The sequence below is a fragment of the Globicephala melas genome, chromosome 4 (assembly GCF_963455315.2).
Source record: "Globicephala melas chromosome 4, mGloMel1.2, whole genome shotgun sequence".
Taxonomy (NCBI): Eukaryota; Metazoa; Chordata; class Mammalia; order Artiodactyla; family Delphinidae; genus Globicephala; species Globicephala melas.
In genome coordinates, this window is record NC_083317.1 from 69,429,935 (window position 1) to 69,451,188 (window position 21,254).

A 21,254-nucleotide genomic window follows, 5' to 3' on the forward strand; every position below is an offset into this window, starting at 1 on the left:
CTTTCCCCTTATCAGGGAGATATGAGAAAGTGAAAAAGGAAAATACCATACAGTGCCTCTTTGCTGAGAATGCAAATGTATCTTCTCTAGATGCTCTCCAAGCTAAAGAAGAGAGTTTACTGTTACATGCACTTTAAGAAGAGTGAAAGGGGCTCTCCTACCAGTTTTCTGAGAATAACACATTTAAATGCACAATACCACTCGTAGGAATACCATGACTCTCAGTAACCTGTGAGTTTTACAGACAGCGTCTGATATAATGGTTTTGTGTCTTTTAAGAGCCCATGTTGAAAATGTCTCTAGGTAGTTTAAGTGATGAAATCGGGATATAAAATGATATAATTATGATCCCAGTTTATGTAAGTGTGCTAGCATAAGTATAGCTGGAAGAAAATTCACCACAATATTAATAGTTTTGATTTCTAGGGGCAAGGCTTATGCTTGATTTTAATCTCTCTGCATAAATTTTCTGTGCTTTCCAATCTTTTATCATTTATAATCACATGAAAATCAATAGGTATAATTTTAAAAGAGTACATGGCCCCTTTCTACAACAGAACTTTTGAATATCATTTAAGCCAGAGTTTGGAAGAGACATGCATGTAAAGGAGTTTTTGCACAACTTTAGGAGCTGCAAGGTTTCCTCTGGCCTTCCTGAGGGCTGTTTGCCCAGTGGCCGGGCAGCCTGGGTCTGACCCTGGCCTGGCCTGGATTTGGGGTTGCGGGCACTTGGACTACAGAATCCCCATCTCATATCCAAGTTAGGAGAGACACCAGGTCAGGAGCCAGCTGCTCTGCAGACCCAGAGGCAGGTACTTTGGCTCTTGTGACCAATGTTGGAAGGGTTTGGAACATTTCTTTTTCACTTGAGGTCTCTTCTGCTCTGCGGCAGGAGATCTGCTTTGCATCCTGGCCTGAGTGCCTGTTTCAGTGAGCCGGGACAGAAGAGGAGGTAGGGGACTTAGGTCTGCCTAGATGTGTCTGAGTTTGAGGCGCTTCACTGCATCCTTCAAGTTCAGGAAATGGGAAGCCAACGTAGGGCACAGACAGTGCCCATCTCCAAAACAAAACAAAACAACACAAAACAACATAACATACCTTAGCCCCAGAAGCCCCAAGGTAGGGAAGGCTGACCTAGAGTCAGCCAAGTGCCAGCCAGCCAAGCAGTAGTTGTTGCCACACATATGTCCTCTCAATTCATGCTCGTGAGAATTGTATGGTATATTATTATTCCTAATTCACAGTGGAGGAAATGGAAACTCAGAGAGATGAAACGACTTGCCCAAGTTGAACAGAGCCAGTATTTTGTCTGTCTCCAAAGCCCACCCAAGCTCTTATCCAATAACCCTACTATGCCACCACTCCTAGGGTCTGCCTCACGCTACCACTGAATGCTGCTGGTTAGCCCCTGAGTCCCCTGGCCCATGATGACTCTAGGGAAAATCTCAGATCCCATCTTCTAACGCTCATATGACAGCAGGGGCCCTTAACCTTTCTGTGCTCTGGACCCCTTTGGTCTGGTGAAGCCTATGGACCCCTTCTCAGAATAATATTTGTAAATGTACAAAATAACATACAGGCTTGGAAAATAATTTTTGAAGTACAGTTATTAAAATTTTTAAGTATAGCAACATATGTACTTCTTTAGGAACATGTGAAACAACAAGATGGACTTGAAGTCTTATAACTACCATAATTTTGAAGTAGTGATGACCGTAACTGACATTTCAGGACAAACAGCCCTGATATGACATGAGAATGTGTGTGTTTCTATTGATGTCAGAGGCCCAAGTATTGGTAACATTAATGAAGTTTGTTGCCTCTGTTCATAATTGAAGAGGATGCTCTATTTTAGTTAGAGGTGAGTAAAAATAAAGGCATATTTTTTCCCTGTTCGAATCCATGATCCCTGAATTCTGCGCATGGACTGTAAGTTAGGATCTGTGCTCATACCTTAAAAAGACGTGTATGTGCATGTGTGTTTGTGCACGTGTGTGTGTGTGTGCGTGCGCGTGTGTAGAGGGGGAGGGGTGGGGGAGAGAATATCTAAAACAAAACAGAGGGAGTAAAAGGCCGATGGGAAGAGGGCAGCCCAGGAATATTTCGGTATTGAGTCAGTGGCGAAAATGCTGCTCAGGCTTGACCCGGCTGCCACAGAAATGTGCTGGGTGAGGGGCAGGGGAGGAAACAGTCCTTTTAAATTGCTTCAAGATTAATTTAAAATATCTGTGCAGAGCTAAGTGCCTCAGCCCTTGACTTATTTGGTGTTTTGGAAAGGGGGTGAGGAGGGTGGTGGCTTGGGTAAGAGTCGTGTGTGCATATCCTCATCTAAACAAGGGCCTGAGGAAATAGTTCCCGCATGAGCCACGTCTTAGCCTCCTCTCTGGTGGGAGGCTTGTCGGAGGCCTTTAATTCCAGATCTGGGAAGCTCTTGGCAATTGGAGGAGTCTGATGATCACCCAGCTTCTATTTTTGTAAAGGGGTGGGCACAGCGTCTCCCCTCTGGCCCTGTGGGTGACAGCTTCTTTCCCAGGCCTTAAATAATGGTCAGTGCTCCCCATTTACCAGCTGGCCTTGGGAAGTGAAACAATCCCTCCCCACCTTCCCCTGACCTCCGCAATGACCCTATGCATGCATCCCTCATCTTGGGGGTGGCGGGGAAGGAGCCTTTCTCTCTCCCAATTAAACATTTAGGGAGGAGGGACGCTGTTTTGCAGCTAATTCATAAAGCAGGCCACTCATTCATTTAATAAACTTCTGCTGAGCAGCTGTCATGAGCCCAAAACAAGGCACTTGGATAAAGATGAGTGAGCCAGAGTTTCTGTCTTGGAGCAGCACGTTGTCATCAAGTCCTATTTATTATTACTTATGTCTGCTGTGTGCACCTCGCTGTCCTAGGCACAGCCTCTGTGCTTAGGGGGTTTTCAGAGAAGGGGAATATTGCAGCTCAGGAATGACAGGAAAGCCTTAATGAGCAATTTGGGGGAGGGCTGGGTAATTCAGAGGTGATTCAAGTAACGCACAATGCACTTTGTTGGAAGATGTGCACCGCTGCCTGGGCCCTGGGCCCTGTGCCCTGTGCCCTCTGGTCTGTAACTAATGGGCCTGTCCTCCACTGTGTTCACAGAACGCAGGCCAGTCCCTCCTCATTAGTCAGGCGCAGATTATGGCTCTCTTTGCAGCTCCATTTCACAGCCAGTTGCCCCCAGTGCTGCAGTGGACCCTGTGTGATGAAGGTGTCTGCCCTGCAGTCACATCCCATTTCAGGAGAGAAGGGAGGCCTCTTTCCCATTAGGGGGCAGTTTGTGGTGTTAAGCATCATTAAGTAGACTCGTTGTAGATGGCCCCTTGGAAAAGGAAAGGATGGGTGCTGCTCAGTGGAGGGTCTTCCCTAGCTTCCTCCCCCTTCCTGGGTGCCTGGGGCACATCTTAGGATGGTAGAACTGGAAGAGACCTTGAGATGTAAAAGTTTACCTCCCATGCGCTGTAGGAAACCCAGCCTTGTCATCCTGATGCCGGCCGTTGTGACCTCCTGCTGCCCATCTACGTGCCAATGCCAATCATAAGTATCAGAAGGTACCAAAGCTGCCGCACCATCCGCCTTCTAACTGGGGGAGGCCCACAGTCTTCCAGTCTTTGTAGGGAAGGAGAAGTGCTTAGAAGGGCTCTGGGCATAACTAGACTTAACTGATGGAGGAACATTTGTCTACTTCGCTTCTGAATAAAGGAGGCTGTACTGGTGTTTACCTGGGAGTCCCTCTAATCTTGCCCAAAGCCCGTCTGGAAAGAGAGAGTATAGTCCCACTTCCTGTAAGAGAAGCCCCTGTGAAAGAATGAACACAGCTATCCAGTGGGTTTCCAGTATTGGAATTATGCTTATCATCAGTTTATACAGCATGTTGTGCTTGTTTCATGTGGCACACATCCAAGGCAAGATCTTTAGCACCACACTTGGGAGGCTATCTAGGTGCCCACCTCCTCTGTGACCAAGGCACCTGCCCAGATGAGAACCTCTCATTGGCTTAGAGGGCCCTGGCCTTGATGGCTGTCCTCACCACGCCACCTGTGGGAAAGCTCCCTTTGGAGAACCTAATTTTATTTTATTTTTTTAATTTTGTTTTATTATTTTTTTATACCACAGGTTCTTATTAGTTATCCGTTTTATACATATTAGTGCATATCTGTCAATCCCAATCTCCCAGTTCATCCCACCGCCACCACCCCCGCCCCCCGTCCCCCGCTTTCCCCCCTTAGTGTCCATACGTTTGTGGAGAACCTAATTATAAATGTCTTCCTGCATATTCATCCTTGCATGGTGAAAGTCTGTTCACACCCACAGGTGCCGTGTCCGTGCTGAAATGGAGCTGTGTGAATGGGGGTTCAGATGTGTCCTGGGGTGCCTCTTACCACTTGGGAGACTGCAGTCACATCTTCAACCTCTGACCCCCAATTATGTTCCCAACAAAACAAAGAGGAAGAGTTTGGGCTAGCTCGGTGTCTTTCGACTTTTTCCTGATTCCACAGGGCACTGTTCTCACGTCAATCCTCTCTGTCTGTGAAAATGTGTCTCAGTGGGGGAGGTGGGGTGGCAGCGTGTGCGTGTGGTCATGGTGGTGGGGGCTTGGTAGTGGTTGAGAATAGGCTTGTAAGTGGGTGTATCAGAATCCCCAGAGGAGTTCGATAAAGACCCCCATCCCCCCAAGCCAAATGTGCCTGCCTCTCCCTCTCCTTGGAGACTTGCCACACTCCATGGTGTCTCAGCCCCTTTATAGCTGAACAGCTCTAGAGGAATTTTCGCCTTTTTTGCTATTCATTCTCCCCTGTATATCTACAGTTGGCTCTTCTCTCTTCAGGGTTGTCGCCTTGGGGGATGATGGAAAATAAGAAACTTTTCTCAGCAAATAGAACCGTAATCTGTTGAGTTCTTTTCCTGCTTAAAAAAAAAAAGCCCAAGCTGCTGCCCAGGGTTGTTAGGAGAATTAGATGGGATGATGTGGGTGGAGGTGCTGGCCCCCTGCCTGGCCCAGCATCGCTGCTCCCTAGACCTTGGCTTCCCCTCCTGCTCCCTGTGCTGTTTCAGTCCTGATTTACTCCTCAGTCATCTGGCACCCCCCGCTGAGACCTCGCAGAGCGTGATCCATGCTACCTTCCAAATGAACTTGCTCCAAATAATTTTCAGTGATCCCTAATGGAATAAAGTTAAGAATCGAGTTTTGACAGAAGTTGGCAATTACGATGTCGGTTCATGGGGTCTCCCAAGATCACTAGATTGTGTGGTGCCCCTGGGTGAGGCAAAAGACAGGAGCACGCAGGTCAAACTGGGATCATATCTGATGGGCCAGGGTTGGGAGAGCCGCCACATGGAAAGTTCTCTGGAAAAACGGTGTCTGTCCTTGAAGCAGCCACAGAGGAAAGCAGTTCTCCCCAGGGGGATGTGATCACCTGCTACATCTAAGACACTTTTCACCTCCTGCTGTGCGTTATAGCAAAGAACATATTTGTCTTATTCTCTTACAAGCTTGAGGCCAGAAGCACTCCTACAGTCCATCCAAGAAATATGTCTGTGCATTTCGATATCCTTGGAGGTCTGTGCGAACAAAATAATGTTACTTTCATGTTAGTCACCCTGAGAAAATATGAATTTGGGGCCCACGGGGTGAAGAGCATCATGGTAGGCAGCAGGGCCCTGCACTGTTACGTGCTTATTGTGTTTGCTGTGTGTGTCCTGTTAACCGTATGAGCAATTTAGGACATCGCCAGGATGCCCTGTCACTGGGCAGAGTATCCACTGCTGTTTCCTGCCCTTTCCCTCTGAGGTATAAACAGCTCTGATCACTCCCCAGGGCCCAAAGCAGGACCCTAAGTCTCCTTCTGCCTGGGGTGACAAGAACCAGCGGGGCCGTGTGAAGGGAGTGCACTGCCCTCCTCCCTGCCCCGCACTTGGCCCACTGCCTCTTCTCTCGGCCCCCTCTCCAAGCCGCACGCCCCTCGAGCCAGCGGTGTCATTTGTCAAGCTGAAGCACCATTGTAGTCGTTATAATACGAAATCGTTTTTGGAATGTCAGTGTTTAAAGCGTTCTCACACCCCTGACCTTAGAGATTTTCTGGTCTAGCCCTTCCTTTTACGTAGAAAACTTTGACCCAGAGCAGAGACCCACCCAGAGTCACCCAGTCAGTCGTTCCTCGTTTGGTCTCCCGTCTACTTTGTGCAGGGCGTGAATGTGAGCATCATTTTACATGGGAAAGCTGAGATTTGGTGAGGTTGGGAGGCGTGCCTGGGATAGAGCCAGGTAGGCAGTGGAAAGGTGGGCCCTCTGCTCTGAGGCTGGGGCTCCTTCCCCTCCCACAACACACACACACACACGCACACGCACACGCACACACACACGCACGCACACAGCCTTACCTTACCCCGGCCCTGCAGGAGAAAGGGTACGTATGCCAGCGACCTGGGAGGCGGCGGCCAGAGGGGCTGGGGTGGAGTGGAGGCTAGTGGTCACCTGACCTGTGTCCTTACTGATGCTGTGGTAAGAGGGCAAACACTTTGGGCCTCTCGGGGGCGTGCTGACAAGTCTCTGTGATTCCTTTTCCTGAGCCCTCGGTGTAGGGAGGGAGGCTTCCAAGAACTACGACCTTCGGGGCAAGGTCTACTGAGTGGTTTGTAATTTCCTGCTGTTTTTGGAGAAGGGCTCCCGGTACCCCTTGCTCCTGCGTCCCTCCTCCTACTGAGGCCTAAACCACTGCCCGCCACCCCCCTGCTGACTGGGCTCAGGGCGAGGAAGTGTGTCTGTGTCCCGCCCAACAGAGGACACAGTGTCCTGTATTATTTCCAGCCTGCCGGTCCTGGGAATCTCTACTTGCTTTTTCTCATTTCCTCCCCTTGAACATTAGAAACATTAGATTCCAAAAATAATCCAAGTCACAATGTTCTGCAGGCTGCATGTGTGCGTGTTTTTTCCCGAAGCTGTTTTTCTCCTCCTTACATCCTTTCTCCCTCTCCTTCCTTCCCTCTGCTGCGTGTTGAGCCCCCGTGTCTGCTGCAGTCGCCAGGCCTGCATGAGAAGTGGGTGTGGAGAGCAGAGCGGAGCAAGGAGTGGCAGGAACGCTGGGCACGGCAGCCTTGGCTCCCTCCCAGGTCCCTTACGAGGGCCGGAAGGGGCCTGAATTGTCGTTAGGTGGCTTCTACTTATGTGTGGACCCCATAGCACTATGCACCCCATAGTGACCCTTTGGAACCGAGAACACGGACACTATGTTTACAGTACTTTCCAGAATCCAGGTTGTCACCCTGATTCTGTCTGCAGCAACTTAAGTGAGCTAGGAAAGAAGGATCCTGATCAGAGAAGTTGTATGAGGCACAGGGAGAAGTGACAGAGAAACATTCATTGATTCATTCCTTTGTCCACAGACATTGAGCGTCTGCTCTATGTCAGGTCCTCTGCTAGGTGCTGACCTGCACCCAACCCAAGCACTGGATGGGGGAATAATGTGGGCGAGTGTAAGGAAAATCAGGTTCAGCATTGATGTGATTCCCGATCCTTGTAAGAAAAAGATGGCTAAGAAATAGTAACCACTGCAGTGGTTAGAACCCGGTTGGATATCAAGGTCTTTATTTCTTGCTGGGCAGGGATTAGTGTTGGGAGTCTAGTGTGGCGGGGGAGAGAGTGGGGAGGTGGTCGAAGAAAAAACAAAACATGTCAGCTCTGCCCCAGTAGGGGAAGTGGGAGAAATGTCTTAAGCACCCTTTTTGAAGAATTGAAAGACGTTCAGGTACAATTTATAAAGTGAAAAACAAAATGCATCTCTGTTTTGGGTAGGGAAATTTTTCAAGATTTCTTCCCAGGCATTTTACTTTGAAGAACCCCCTTTCCCTCCTTCTCTTCACCTTCTGTCCTCCCTGCTGCACCTCTTCCGCTTCCTCTCCCGTCTGGGACCCTCTTCTCCGCGCCCTTGAGCTCCTCCAGCCTGTGTCACCCCAGCCTTCTAGGGTGCATCCACTGTCAGAACTGCTTGCTTTGCTTCCCTTTTCTGGTCCTGCTTCCTTCCTTGGCTGGTTCCTTGTGTGGCTCAGGCTTCCCACTGAGGACAGAGAGCACAGGCCAGAAGACCCAGCCAAGGCTTCTAGAAAGAGCACTGCCTCTACAATCACAGACACTTGGGTTTGAATCCCACCGTAGGCACTCGCTAGCTGATTAACTCTCTGTGGCCAGTTCACCCTCTCTGAGCAGTTTCTTTAGCTGTAAAATGTAGATTTTAATACATGCCTCAGGATTCTCATATGGGTTATAGAAGGTGTGTACAAAGCATCTAGTATGCCGGGAGCCGGTAGGTGCTCAGCAGATGGTAGGTTTGTAGAGACCAGCTAGAGCTGGGCCATGTAGATAGAAGGGATCCGGAGTGGAAGAGAGGCGTGGGGAGGCTTTTGTTGCAGGGCCTGGGAGGAAGGGCGGAGAGTACAGGGTCGTCCACAGCAAGGGTACTGGAGCAGACAGTGGGCAGTATGTGGCAGCAGAGCAGGGAGGTGAGATAGGGCCCTGGTGCCTGGAGAAACTAGTAGAAGGAAAAGGAAATTAGAAGCGAGTGCCCTTGGCATGATCTTAGAACACTTGCTGAAGACAAGCCAATTAAATAAGTGCCGGATACTGTACTGGGAACGGGCAGTTGGAAGATGAGGTGGAGTCGGGCCTTGCCACACTGGAGCAGTGGAGGGGCGGGCACTGACAGACAGCTGCTACATGGGGAAAGTTGGCCAAAGAACCTATCACTGCTGTGGGAACCACAGAAGGGGAAAACTTCAGGCCAGGTTGGGGTGCAGGGAAGAAGATGAACAAAGGCATGGCAGCCTCAGGGGTATAGGGTGGGTTCTGGAAACATCTACTGGCTAGTATGGCTGGAGCTCAGGCTGCATGGGGAGGAGTGTAGGAGGGTGATGTCCATGCCATGTCGATTACCTGGAGGCACAGGAAGGGGTCAGAAATCTAGTCACACCTCTCCCTGAGTAACCAGGGACCAGAGGAAAGCTGGATTCTTGCCCTTTCTTGGTATAAAGAAAAAAGGATGTTGGTTTCCTCCACACAGAACAGGTGGACTGACTGATCCCACCTCAGAGTGGCACTTGTCTTATCCTAAATATTTCCCTGGGGCACTCCTTGTCACGAGGTGTCCAAGGAGGTGCAAACCAGAAGGACCTAGAATGGAGAGTGAGACAGGACTTGGGCATTCAGCCCCCACCCCAGGACATCCTCTTGTGTGCTTTGCACAGGCTCATCTTCTCGCACCCATGTTTACACCGACCTCCCTCCCTCCCATCTGCCTACTGAAACCCTACCCTAGATGGACCTAGAGACCATCATACAGAATGAAGTAAGTTAGAAAGAGAAGAACAGGGACTTCCCTGGTGGCGCAGTGGTTAAGAATCCACCTGCCAATGCAGGGGACACAGGTTCGATCCCTGGTCCGGGAAGATCCCACATGCCGCGGAGCAACTAAGTCCATGCGCCACAACTACTGAGCCTGCCTGCTGCAACTACTGAAGCCTGCGCACCTAGAGCCCATGCTCTGCAACAACAGAAACCACCGCAATGAGAAGCCTGCGCACCACAAGGAAGAGTAGACCCTGCTTGCCGCAGCTAGAGAAAGCCTGTGCTCAGCAACGAAGACCCAATGCAGCCAAAAAGAAAGAAAGAAAGAAAGAAAGGAAGGAAGGAAGGAAAGAAGGAAAGAAAGAAGGAAAGGGAAAAACAAATATTGTATGTTAACACATATATGTGGAATCTGAAAAAATTGGTGTAGACTATGTTATTTACAAAGCAAAAATAGACACAGACATAGAGAACATATGTATGGATACCAAGGGGGGGCGCAGGATGAATTGGGAGATTGGGATTGACATATATACACTATTGATACTATGTATAAAATAGATAACTAATGAGAATCTACAGTATAAATAAATAAATAGAAAGAAAAAGAAAGAAAGAAAGAAAGAAACCCTACCCTAGCTGAAGGTCCAGCTACTCTCCCCACTCTTCCCTGCTGGAGGTGGTCTTTCTGTCCTACAGGCTTCTGTCCATGCACGGTCTTTATCCATCCCCCTCAAACTGGCCCTGTTCCAACCCAATTATATTGCATATTCCTGGAGGTCAGGGCCAGTGTCTTAGATAACTGTGTTCCCCAGAGGCGCATAGTCAGTGCCAAATAAAGAGTGGACCGTGGCACAGTCTGTACTCATTAGGCTGCCTGATGGAACAGAAGTTTTGTGAGTGCTCTGGGCTGGCACAAGAGCACCACCTACTGTTGAGTCGTTTCAAGAGACGTTACTCCAGTGCTCTTGCTTCAAAACTGAGGTGTTAGCAAGTTTCATCTTGCAATGGAGAGAGAGATCTGGAGGCAGGGAAACCAGTTCTGGCCCTTTTATACTAATCCAAGTGTGGGCAGATGAGGTGACAGTGGGAATGGAAAGGAGAGGGGCAAACCCTGGAGATAGTCTGAACGAAAGAAAATGGGACCAGGTGACCAACTGGACATCAAGGCGGAGAGCTAAGGGAACCACAAGGCCTTCGTGTTAGGATGATGACCCCAGGACAGAGGTGGAAAGAAAGCCCAACAACACTTTGGAAGAAGCATGAAAGACTAAATTCAAATGTTAATTTTATCTTAAGGCACAGAAAAGTCAGAGAAGTGGTGATGAAGGTTACCATAAACAGTACCAAGAGTTATCTGTTTATTGTGTTTCTGCCCTACTCTTAGGGACAGTGACTCTATCTAAGCACAGGCATTTACCTCAGTCCTCTGAAGAAGATTGTTAGAGAAACTGAGGGTTTTGAAGATTGGGCTCTTCATTCCTAAGTCTTTCCTGAGCTCCTGTGGGGTACGCTCCACCAGGTGTGGTCTGGAAGCTGGAAGCACTACTGAGCAACTCTTCCTGGACGTGCCTGAGCCTGGCTCCCTCGTGGTCCCCCACCTGTCTGAGCCCCATTGTTGAAACTGCTGCAGGAAGACGGGAGAAGGGAAAAGGGGACTGCTGGCTCTCTTCCTCAGCTCAAGGTCAAGCCCCCCTAGCACAGACCCCTTCCAGCATAGCACCTGCCCCTCCTCTCAGAGAGGGACTCCTGAAGGGAAGGCCACCTCCTCCTTAGCCCATGTGGAATTTTTTTCCCCAGATGTGCAAGTAATTGCCACAGCTGATTTTAGGGTGCGTGGGAGGACTGGGTGAGAACATCCGACAGACACTCCATTTTTGCAGTAACAATAATAGTTACTATTTATTGAGTGTATCTTGTAGGCCAGGAACAAGCATTAGCTCCTCTAAATTAACTTGCCAAGGGCCAGAGCTCAGTTTACAAGGGCCAGAGCTCAGTTTATGCCTAAGTGTAGCTCTGGGTTAAAGTTGGGCACTGTTTTCTCAGTTTGAATTAAATCAGGTTTGACCTCTTCAATTTTACATTTTGGGAAGTGAGTGAACATTCCCTCATGCTGTTCCTGAAACTATTTTATCATCATCTGCGGTTCAGATGGAAGGAATTCGGCCACTCAGAGTCAATATCCCCGGGCTGCCTGGGCTGACTCCTGGCTTGGTTGGTTCTGTTTCTCGTCTGCTTGACTCGCTGGCTCCTGGATGACCATTCCTTCCCCACAGTGGGGTAGCGTGTGTGTTGCCAGGGCTGCAGGAAATTTAGTCCATCCAAGCAAGCAGACTGGAAATCGAATGCAAAGAAAAAGAAAAAACATTATTCAAAGTCTGAATAGGCTTGGTGAGACTTTTCATTGCAACACTCAGCACGAGGAGGGCAAGCCCGAGGACAGTGGCCTTTTGAGGCCTAACAGGAGTCTGCTCGTTTTCAAGGACAGTGTGTGATTTGAGCGTGAAGAGTTGCAGCCCGAGTTTCTCTAATCCAAAAGCAGCTGCTTTTTGTGACTGCCGGCTTATCCTGTCTGAATCCAGGGGAAGTGGGAAGGAGCTAGCGTGTATTCAGCGTCTACCACGTGTCATGCGTTGTGCTGGGCACCTCCATATGTTATCTCTATCTCCTCCTTTGTATTTATCTTCTTTGACCCAGACACTGAAGGGTTTTTAAGAAAAAGGAGGAGAGGGGGAAGAGAAGGGCGGAGGGAGTGGGGTGGGAAGGCAAGAACCCTCAGTTGGTAAGAAGCCTATAATGTGCTAGTTGATTTTGTTTTGTGAGATCAGGGCTGACTTGGACTCCTCTTCGCAATGAGATAAATGACTGTATCTGGGGGCCTCAGTGTAGACACCCAGTTCAGGGTTAAAGGCTAATTTGACCTTATGGCTTTCCTTCAGTGTTTCCTCACTACCACTGAATAAAGGCCCAGTTCTGCCTTTCGACCTTTGCCTTTCAACCTAGGCCCCTCCCTGCCTTCATCATCCCTTCTCACTCCCTCTCACATCCTGCTCTAGAGCTCTTGGTACCTGCTCACATCCCATGCTGTTTTTCAAGCTGTTTCCTCTCATTCAGATGCCCTTCCCGTCTACACCTTTTTCACCTGACTAAATCCTGTTGTCTTTCAAGTATTATTCAGCTGTTGTGACCTTCTGGGAGTCATCGTGCTTCTCCCCGTCTCTACCTCTAACAAGTTGAAGCAGGTCTTTATCTGCTATCAGCCCATCATATACACTTTTTTTTTTTTAACATTTTTATTGGAGTATAGTTGCTTTACAACGTTTCATAGTACTTGTCACACTTAAAGTTGACAGACTGTTGAATACATTTGTCTCCCTCACTAGACTCTGACCTTGATCTTTTATCATCAGTCTCTAATCCAATGTCTGGAATACAGTGGGCGTTCAGTAAGTGAATAAAATATTGTACTGAGCATCATGGGCATGTGACTATTTATATCAGAATTCTTTTGGCTACAAGAAACAGAACACTGGACTCTGTTGCCGTGTTCCATCTTTTAATCCATTTTGTCCCTTTCCCTCCTATTTTCTTTAAGATGTTAATCATGATTCTTTTGAAAGTTTTGCCTGCAAATTATAGCCTGATCACCTCTGGATCTGTTTCTATTGACTGTTTAATTTTTTTTATTCTTAGTCACTTTTCTCTGCTTCATATGTTGCATAATTTACTGGCTATTATAGGTGATGTACTGTACAGACTCCTGATTAGGTTATCCTTCTCTAACTATTGTTGAGTTTTGTTCTGGGCTGCAGTTAAACTGCAGATCGTGATCCTGTTGAGCCTTGGTTTAGGCTTTGCTATGACACATCTACTTCCATCTTTTCTTTAATCCTAGGGTATAGCCCTTATTCTTAGGATATGGGTCTTACTCTTACAGTCTGGTCTTTCCGGGGTCCCAACTGAGTGTCCAGAGTGTTCACCAAAGTCTCTTTACACTGTTTGATTTAGAACGCCTAACATTTCCTCAGCACTGTGTAGCCTCTGACGTTTCTGTTCAGCTCTCCACCTCCCACAGCTGTTCTCCACTAGACCTGGAGTCTCACCTTGCCTATGCACAGCTTAGGATTTGGCCGAGGACCTGAAGGAAATTGCGGTGAAGATTTTTAGGGCTCCTTTTCTTAGCTCCCTCTCTCTTACTTCCTATCACTGTAATTGCAACCACCTTACCAGCCCTGAAGTCTAATCCCTGGTGTTTTATACCCATGAAGACTGCTGCTCTCGGCCCAGCTCCTGTTTCTGGGCTCCACAGTTTGGAAAATACCCTCAGGGAGAAAGCCAAGGTGGATATGGGGCTTACATTGTATGTTTCCCTTCCTTCAAGGATCATTGGTCTATGTTGGTTGTTGACCAATGCTTTTAACTAGTTTACACGTGGTAGAGTTAAGTTCGATACCAGCTACCCCATTAAGAACAGGCTGTAAGTCCACATGAACTGTTTAAATAAAAATGAAAGTGCATTAGAATTACCTGCAGGACTCCTACTGAATCAGAATCTCAAGGGTAGGGCCTAGGAAGCTATATTTTTTTAAGAAAACGCTTTAGGTAGTTCTGAATGAAGGCTAGGTTTGTGAACTATTGTGGTAGATACTTGAGCAGTGAGTTTGGAGGAAAGAGAAATCAGTGTGGACTCAGTTGCTCAAAGAAGACATCTGGAGGAAGTGAGACTTCAGTTGTGTTTTGAAGGGTAGAAATAATTTGGATATGGAGTATTTCATGGAAGGAAAGATGTCAACACAAACATGGGGTGGCAATGAGCATGGTGTGGAGTATTTGCATGGAAGTGAATAGAATATGACAGGAAAGGATGCTTGGTGTAGGACAGCGGTGTAAAAGAATAGGGGGAAAGGCAGATGTGGACCAATTGAAGGTGGAGGGGAGGCACCTTGAATGCCAGAGTAAGGAGATTGGATTTTGCAATATGGATAATAGATAGCAACAATAATTTTGTGGGGTTTTTTTTTTTTTTTTTTTTGGACTGAGGGAATGACAGGGTGAAAGCAGTGTATTAGAGCAGTGAACCTGGTGGGGGCAGATTGCTGGGTATAAGGAATAAAACAGACTCAGTGAGATCAGTAAGGGAGTAATTGCAGTAATCTTGGCAGGAGGGGCTGAGTGGTGAGTATCAGTAGCAGTGGAAAGTGACGCGTATATTTCAGAGTGATTTGAGGAAAGAGAACAAATGGGCGGGGGGGGGGTGGGATAAAGACGTGGGGTGTCAAGAGAAGGTAAGGGTTTTCATAGAACAGGCAGAATAGTTTTAGATGCTACTGGAACAGCAAGGGGATATTCACATTGAATCCATGGGCACCATGTGACTAGGAATAATCTGCAATTTAGGTGTGCATTTGGGAGACAATTTGATAGTGGTTTAAAAGCATGGATTTTGGTGAGGCATGGACATATATGCGCTACCAAACGTAAGGTAGATAGCTAGTGGGAAGCAGCCGCATGGCACAGGGAGATCAGCTTGGTGCTTTGTGACCGCCTGGAGGGGTGGGATAGGGAGGGTGCGAGGGAGGGAGACGCAAGAGGGAAGAGATATGGGAACATATGTATATATATAACTGATTCACTTTGTTATAAACCAGAAACTAACACACCATTGTAAAGCAATTATACCCCAATAAAGATGTTAAAAAAAAAAAAAAGCATGGACTTTGGAGTCATATAGACTTAGATTTGAGTCTTTAATATGCACCCTGACTGTGTGACCTTGACCAAGTTATTTGATCTCTCTGAATCTGTTTCTTCAACTAGACAAAGGTGGTGATGATGCTATCTACTATCTCCTAGGGCTGCTATGGGGCTTAAGATAACATGCGTAAATCTCACTGTGCAGAGCCAGGCACATATTTATTCTTGTCAGTTATGGGGGAAGTTAAGGTTAGAGAACACCCTGGAGCAGAGGAAATTAGGTTCAGATGGACACTAGATTCTAAATTTATCTTCATCACTTACAGGCTGTATGATCTCGGGCAATTTACTTCAGCTCTTTGTACTGAGTTTTCACTACGTTGAAAGCTGAATTAACAATACCCTTTTTCTGCATTATTATAAAGGCTAATGAGATAGTCTGTGGAGGTACTTAGCACAGGGCCTGGCGCGTGAAACAGGAAATACTATCTGTGTGGTTGAAATTGTGAGCCTAGATGGATTTTCAAATGGACAGAGCTGACGAATAAAAGGCAGAGGGGCTGAGGGCTAAGGGTTGACTGTCCCTGTAAGGGTGTGAGGGACAGGAAAGAAAGCCATGAAGGGGCAGCCAGAGAAGTGGGAGGCGAGTTTAACAAATCAGTGTGGAACTGAAGGATTGGTGAGCTTTTGAAATTAGAGCGTTCCTATTGTTTTTGTTGTGCTGAGACTGGACATGGTATGTCAAGGAAGAGAGTGTGAGTGGGTGAAAGCACTGGTTCTCCTTGGAGAATTTAGTGTTCAGTAGCGACTTGTGAAAGCAGGAGGGGGTTGCTCATCACGTCTGCAGCCGGATGGCCTGCCCCTGAAAATGACCTGGTGTAGAAGGCCAGAGACGGCTGAGTTTCAGAAGGGAGTGCATCAGATTCTGATGAGAGACCGAGGGAAGGGTCAAGACCTCAGAAAGGAGGCAATTATTTTTCACTGTGGGTGCAGACTTAGGAAAGCAGCAAAGGTAGAAGGTGTTACAAGGAGTTAAAGAGCAAGTGGATGGAGGGAAAACAAAAACAGCAGGGGCGGGCAGAATGCACTTCTGAAAGTTTGCTGATGATGGGAAGGGTTGACAGAATGAAACTCTGAGCATTTTGGAAGGTGGAGCCGCAGGGTTAAGAGCATCAGCGCTGGAACTAGGCCTCCTGGGTTTGAATCTCAGCTCTGCCGCTTATTAGCTTTGTGGCTTTGGGCCTCTCCGTGCCTTAGTTTCTCAGTCTGTAAAATGGAGATGATAATATTGGGGGTTAACGTTGGGGAGGTAATTAGGAGGTTGTTGAGAGGATGAAGTGAGTTCAGTATGTTAAATGCTTAGAATAGTGCCTGGCACAGAGTGAGCATTCAGCAAATGTTAGTTGCTATTATTATTGTTGTCACCATTATCATTACTGCTGTTATTGAGAGAAGGTGAAAACGAGAAAGGAGAATGGAGAAATGGAAGACAAGGAGAGACTATATACACAGAGTTTGACTCTGCAATATGGATGCCACACCTACCAAGGAGTCTTCTTAGGTTCTACTAAGCATTCAGACTGAAAGACTGCTATGGGCCACCCTTGGCGCTGATCCAGTCAGGACAGTATAAGATGGAAGCTGTGGTTTCCCAGCAGGACAGTCCTTGCAACAATCCAGCTCAGGGGCAAAGAGACAAGATCCATGGTGGGCAGCGGCAGAAGCTCCCATGGCTCAACAACCCATGCCCCACAGAAGCCAGTATCCTCTGCTGGTACAGCTTCCAGTGTTCCTGCAATGGACACACCAATCACAAGAGTCACCCCCTTCAGGGAAGATCAAGGAACGCTGTCCCCATCAGTTATTTATAGTTTATTGATAGTCCTTCTAATCCAGATACAGTTTACCAGTCGGGGGTGTTTTTACCACTGGCAGCATGACTTAGTAACATGTTGGCACATACAAGCTTTCTCTGTTTCCAGGGAAACAGAACTGGGGTGTTAACTGAAGTTCAGATTAGCGTATGCAGAAGGGGAAAAGGTTCTGTTATTTCCTTGCTCACAGTGGGAGCAAATAGGGACATTTGCCTGTTTTATAGAGAAACTGGGGCAGTTCTAGATGTGAGCAGCCTGTTAGGATGTTAGATCTGAGATCTGGGAATTAGGGAATTTGGGCATGGATTGGGTAAGAAATATGCTAGGGGATCGATAGAATGTCTGCAGGTCAGAGACACAGCCTGGCCGGTGAAATTGTTTGGTGCCCTGGCTGATTCCTGAGGCCACAGTGCTGGGGTCTCCAGGTAACCAGGCTGAGCCATCCTCTGAGAGCAGCTGGATTTATGGTGAAAGATAAAAATGGCTTCTCTCTTATACCATATATACAAGAATGCCAGCTGACATTCCAAAAGCCTAAAGGAAAACAGGCAGGGCCCGGAACACCTTCTCTCCCTCAGTAGGTATTTATTAACTGTCTATCAGGCACAAGTCCCAACCACCTCCCCTGTCTATAGACACCAGTGTAAGGACGGCCTTTCAGAACCTCGGACTCCCTATGGCCTGCAGGCCTTGCAGGAGACAGGAGAGATGTCAAACTCCCTTCTGTAAGGAATTCTAGGAACCTAGAAACTAGATCCAAATTTTGTGTTCCTTTATTTTTTCTTTCTCTACCCCGCTTTGGAAAAGCAGGAAAGCTCAATCCTAGGTGAGTGGATAATTGAAAACAAAGTTGAAGGGTCTTAAGGGTCATAGGCCAGAACACACACATGGGGTCTGTGTGTTGCCCTGTTTGCCTGAGGACATGTGCCCGGGGTCAGCCAGAGTTGTCAGGTGGGGAAATTTGCCCTTAATTCCCACCCACTTCTCACTTTAGGCCCTCTCTCTCTTGGCGTAGGGCTCCTCTGCCACCCCATTCTAGGATCTCATCCCTGGGTCGTGCTCACAAAGTGCCTTGCTTTCTTAATAGGCTGTTTCTGTATCCTGGATAAATTAATTCCAGGAGGGGTTGCAGGAATAATACATTTTAGTAGGAGTCTCTCCTAAGTAAAAAAACTGTTAAGAGCCAAAGGGATTGAATCTCTAATAGTGAAAGGGTTGGGGAGTGGCAGAGAGGATGGGGAAGGGGGAGTTTGGAAGCAAGACAGGAGCGGGTGAGATCCCTGGTTAGGCTACACAGGGAGGGCAGGAGGGGACAGTGCCCTCAGGCATGACCCTGAGAGAGTGTACGGGGCTCTGAGTCCTGTGTGGGCAAAGGCACCACAGGGCCCTGAGTGTGTGTCAGGGTGGGGGCAGTGGGAGGGTGCATGGGTATCCCTGGTCTGTGCAGTGCCCTGCGGTGGCACTGGGAGTGCATGTCCGGGAGGGATGGGCTGTGGATGTTTGCGTACGAGCTGCAGATGGGATTTCCATGAGCCCATGGTGATTTTGCAAAATGAGCACAGTGCAGTTTTAAATCCACACCTTTCGTCTGTTTTGTGCTCTAAAACAAAACATTAGGGAACTATGTGCAATAGAATATGCTCACTATGTAGATTTAAAAATCTACCTGGTATATAGCACTTACCGAAGCATGAAACTATTGTCTTATTTGAATCTCACTATTATGCTAAGGTTGAAATAGTATAAATTTTTATCCCCATTTCAAGGTAAGGAAACTGAGATTTAGACCATTAACCTAACTTGTCAAAGTTTATAAAGCAGATCTGCACTAGAACCCAAGTCTCCTGATTTGAAGCCTCTGTTCTTTGCACTGTAACACACATAACATTTTATTTTGGAGTTGACTGCACAGCAAGTTTTCAGATGTAGCAAGGTTCTCTGGCAAGGAGGTTGTTAGTATTCTTTAGGGCACAGGCTTTTATGGATGGGTCTCTGCAGTGTCCAAGCAGGGTAACAGGGGACAACAGGTGATACTGGAATGTGCATATTTAGGAAAGAAAATCCATTGGTTGTCTTCTGTCCTCTCAATCAAGTCACCAAACCTGAAAATGAGCAAATTAAAACCAGTGTAATCTAAATTACAGACAGTATAAAACACTAACACTAGGTGGTAAGGTAGTTTGAAAGTTAAAACTCTAAATCAGATGCTGTTGCTAAATTTGGCAAATGAAGGAAAATAAGACCAAGATCCTTATTTAATATCCTTGCTCTATGAAATAGTTTATGCTTTATTAAAAACAGAACAATAATAACCTTTTAGCTATCCCCATATTTAAAAGGAGAAAAGGTTTCTGTTTATTTTCCTAATTTGCATTTAAATAGATTCATTTATCATTTATTATATATTAAGAACTAGATTTGTATATTTTCACTGAGTTTAAGCCAGCATAAAAACATTACTTTGCAAAACGTGGAAAAAAAAAAAACCCAAGTAGCTTACATGTAACATCTATCTTCTTAATGAGACAAAACTATGTTGGTTTCCAAACAAAGAGATAAAATTTCATTATTTAGACATGAACTTTCCTCCTGGAGGAATTTTGTTGTTTTATTACATTTTGTTGAACCTACCATTTGTATCTTCTCAAAAAAAAAAAAAAAAGACAGTTCAAAATGTTTGAAACCACTGTGGAGACATTTTCTTTAGTTTTGGGGGGTTTTTTTTCTTTAGATTTTTGTTCCAGTGTCTAGTTCAGGTGTCTTCCAGAAAGCCCAATTCAAATAGATCAAATCATAAAATGTCCTAGTTTAGAAAGGGTCAGCTTGTCTGGAGATTAGCAACCCCAGAGCCTGTGACCAACTCCCTCATGCATTTCTTTCATTCACTAAGTATTTATTGAGAGAAGTGGAGCTATTTAAATTAGCCATCCCCAGGCACTGAGGGGGCAGGTGGGAGGCAGAGACGAGGGGGCCGGGTACTGGCCACTGAATGGCCGCATGTGAGGGGCAGCATCCTCCCACCGCTGGAGCCCCACAGTGCCCTGGTGGCTGCCTTTTGGGGGGCAACTGCTCTGTGGAGCCTGGGCAGAGGAGTTCCTACAGTCACATGCAGGAGGCAGGGCAGTGTCCCAAGAGCCTGGATCAACAGACACTCAGTGAATGTGCCTTGGGTGGCATGAATGAAGCCCACTGGGGGGGCTTCACTTTTCTGAACCTGTTTTCCATCCGTAAAGTGGGCCTGCTGGAGGCAGTGAGATGATGCTTGCGAATGGACATTTTGACCCTAAAGCACTGGACGGATAGATGTCAAGGCTGAGACTAAGCAGCTGCATTTCTCTGGCTATTAAGAACAATGCCAGTTTTCTTACAGTCATTCTTTGTATTCAAAAGTTAGAAATGTTAAGCTGTAGCAATGAATAAGCATTCTGGCCCAGGAGACTCAATAAAACTAATTTTTATTTTGAATGGAAAAAAATACACTCCGTAAGTTTCCAAATTGAGCCGATTGTAAACCAGGATGCTTACCTCCATTCTGGGCACTGCTTATCCCTTGGAAATGAAGAGAAGCCCAGAAAAGAAGAGACTTGCCCACAGTCTCATGGGTAATTAGTGACAGAGCCAGGCCCAGAACCAGCCTAGTCCTTAGCCCACTTAACTGCACACGCACATGGGTGCTTACATGCGTGTGCGCACACACACGTTCTCTCTCTGCAGCCAGCTGCAGTGAATGCAGCAGAAATGCTGGTGACCCTTGCAGGCAACCAGGCTCACAAAAGTGAGTATTATATACAATTAGGCAGCAGATTCAGGCCCAGAGAAGACTTGAGACTGTCCCTAGGAAACAGCCATGTTGGAGAGACCGTGGTTCCTGATATCACATCGACTGTCTGGTCCCTAGGTGCCTGAGATGAGTGTCACCTCCTTGGAGCACTGCCTCTAGCCTCCGGCATAGCTGAACTTTCCCAGAATGCGCAGCCCCCAGAGACAGCTCGTGTGCTCCAGTATGGAAGGCAGATGGGGCGCAGTGGCCTGGGTGCAGACCTCATTGTGTGAGAAGCCCATTCAATGAGGCGTGCGGTTCCTCCAGCACTCTTCGCTCTCGCCTGCCTTTTAACTCACTGTTGTTATTGCTTTTCTTCTTAACTGGCCCGTGTTCGGCTCTCCTTGCTCTGTAGTCCGGCAGGGACCTGGCGCCAGGCAATCTAATCATTCTGGTGCTAGCACATAACTCTCTGTTTATTAGCATATCTAAATACTCATTTAACAGAAAATACAGGGAAGGTCACTTCTAGGCCACTGGGATAGACAAGAAAGTATGAGTGAG

The 21,254-nt window shown here is 47.1% G+C and overlaps 1 protein-coding gene across 20 annotated transcripts in view; it reads left to right on the plus strand.

Annotated features, from left to right (window-relative positions):
• KALRN (kalirin RhoGEF kinase) overlaps positions 1-21,254 on the plus strand; it is a 646,553-nt gene that overhangs the window by 221,389 nt on the left and 403,910 nt on the right. The gene's annotated exons all lie outside the window — the stretch shown is intronic.